The sequence below is a fragment of the Rhinolophus ferrumequinum genome, chromosome 3, assembly GCF_004115265.2.
Source record: "Rhinolophus ferrumequinum isolate MPI-CBG mRhiFer1 chromosome 3, mRhiFer1_v1.p, whole genome shotgun sequence".
Classification (NCBI taxonomy): domain Eukaryota; kingdom Metazoa; phylum Chordata; class Mammalia; order Chiroptera; family Rhinolophidae; genus Rhinolophus; species Rhinolophus ferrumequinum.
This window is the reverse complement of record NC_046286.1, coordinates 71,041,381-71,044,352: the sequence shown is the minus strand read 5'-3', so window position 1 is coordinate 71,044,352 and position 2,972 is coordinate 71,041,381.

Sequence of the window (2,972 nt, the reverse complement as noted above, 5' to 3'; positions counted from 1 at the left end):
TGCAGAGCCTAGTTTCATTGTCATACTAATTCCTCCTAACATGTGCTCCCCTATACTCCTCATAGCAATTTATAATTTAGTTTGTGACTAGTACAAGCCAAAATGCCTCCAAGAAACACTAAATATATCTCTGATTGGGGGTTAGTATGGGAAATATTCCTCAGCGAGTACTTTCTGGCATCCTTCAAAGAACACCCGCTGACGTTTCATGAGACCAAATATCGGTAGAGGCATGAATTCCATTCCTGTGGGCTTGTTTCTCTCCCTTTCTTTCTAACAGCTTTGATTTTCACCGGCATAGAATATTAATGCTGTGTGGTTTGCATCCACATAGTGGCATGGCCTGTTATTGAGGCAATAGCAACTTGTTCTAAAGTTTATCGCACATTCACTGCTTTCTGCCCTTCACAAATTAAGCTTCCTCGCCAGAACTTCCTCCAAGGGAGAACCTACTCAGACTCCAGTCAGCATTTCTAAAAGGAAAGATAGAAACACAAGCTTCAAAGCCAAATGCTAGGTAACAAAGAAAAACAGGGAGAAGCAACTTTTATAAAGCCAGGAATATTTCTTAGATATTTCATAAAGAGTTGCCCACCTTCCTTTATCTACTTCTCTCAATGATAACTAAAAGGGGAGTTAAGAAACACCGTGGGAGAAGGCCTGCTGACATTGGGAGTGTAAGTTGGGAGGGCAGATCATGATGTGACAAGTCCATTCCCTGTATTTCACGGCAATATCATACTGGCTCTGACCTGCTTACTTTTGACATCCTTGTGGTTGTTAATTTAGAAAAATATTACAGGTGACAAGGGAACACTCCCCTTGCCTTCTACAGTAACCTCAGTCATCTTTCTTCTGGAAACTAGCAATTCTTAAAAAATCATTGTTAGATATTGTAGCAAGGGAAATGTTAACAGTGTCTGTGATTTACATAATGGGTAATTTTACTCTCTGCAGTCTGGGCAAATGACATTTATGTGAGATCTGGTCTATGTTGCTTTTGAAAATACCTTATTCAGAAGGAAGCCAAACAAAATGTTCAACTTCTTCAGACTCTAGGGAAAGTCTTCACTTTGTTTCTGATGGAAATGTAATTCATTTCACATCCATGTATGGATTGAGGGGCTGCAGAAGAGTGAGGCCAAAAGGTGTATTTGGTTCAGACAATGTGGCCTTGCGGCTTTTGTGTGTCTATTGTGGCAGAAATTTGCACAGCCGTAAAATATCTCTGTGGCCAAAAAAGCTACAAACTGTCCAGTCCATTAAAAAAAAAAAGAAAGAAAAAAAAGAAAAAAAAACCATGACTTTATAAGACACATTTTTTTTTAAACTACAATGTGTGTGGAACTCCCAAGACCATTTCATTTCCATGTTGCAAATTAGCAGCAAAATGTCTAAAGGAAAAACCGGTTCAGAATAGATCAAGTCAGAAAGTTGCCTCAGAAGGCATTCTTCCCAAAACTGGGTGTATTTTTCAGAATTGACAGCTTTCATCATCAGGGAAGAGATTTCAGCACAGAAAGCCTATAATTCCAAGCAGTGCTCCAAACAGATCAACTTTCCTTTTATTACTTTGTTTTGAATTTTTCTGGGGTGGCACTGTAAATGTTTTGAGCATCTCTTTGTTACCATCAGGGTTTTATTCAACTTCTTCTGTGTTAACCTGGGATTGTGCTGCTGAATTTCTGCTGTCCTGTGCATTAACCAAACTGAACCAACAACCCCGGGACTCTGAGACAATTCCAGGCTTGTTGGCTTCCATGTGGCAGCCAGATTGCCATCTCTCTTGATGATTCATCTGTACCGGTTTGCAGGATCCAGGGAGGGAAGTGCCCTGATGAAGACAGGGCAGAGGGCTCTTTCTTTAATTCTAGTTTTGTCAAAGCTCAATTGCAGCCTTAGAAAGGCCATTAGAGTTTCACATCAGTTTCTTCATCAGCAAAATAGGAATCACCCTAGTATTATGGTACTTAATTCTGTTTTCTTTTATGACTGCTTTGAAGCTGAGAACAGTTGCCATTTATTTTGCTTAACAATTAAAATTAATGGGGTCAAAATATGACACATCCTGTGTTTGGTGGCACTTCCTTGATTTTCTAGCTCCACCTATTCCTTTGCTTACACATTCAAATTCATGCCCCCTTCTCATTAATGACTATCTACAGCTGAATTAACTTTTGGTACTTTAACTCAAAATTTTATTATTGAAATAAATACGGTAGACTTTAAGAAGTTTGTTGTAGTCATCTGCCACTAAAGAAATTTTTATTTCAATCATTCAGGAAAGCTAATTGCATACCTAATAATTCCATCCAACTGTTAGAAATCAAATAAGAAAGCTTAATAAATAAGCAATTTTGAAATCAAGAATCAAAATAGCAAAGCAAACATATTAAGTGTTATTTAGAGAAGTCATTAGAATTGAGTTAACTCTTAGGATGTCTCCTGGTTTATCAAGGAATTTGATGATATACCAATAAAGTAAAGCATAAATGTGTTTCTTCTTATTCCCTATACTTACTGAAATTCTGTTTTAGACACAATCACATATCACGTTGAAAGATACATGTTTTATTTAGTTCAAAATGTTTATTTTGAATATGATGGATATATGAAATATGTGAAATGAAGTTTTATGTTTTATCTTCCCATATTTTTAATTAAGTTCATAGAGTCAGCACAAAGAATTTTAGCAATAAAATGCACTACAAGAAAAATATGTAAAAAATATCACAAGTGGCCTCAAAGACAAATCTGAGAGGGAATGCAAAAACAGAATTCAAAGGAGAAAAGTAGAAGAATTTGATTTGTGTTAATTTTTTGGCTTGAATCCTGCAATCTCCTCAGAAAATTGGTCAATATCATACTTATTTTTGACTAAATTAATATTCACAATTATATTTCCTTCACTTATTTGTTAAATTTTACAGCTTAAATATTCTTTCAATTATTATAAGTGAATAATATCTCAC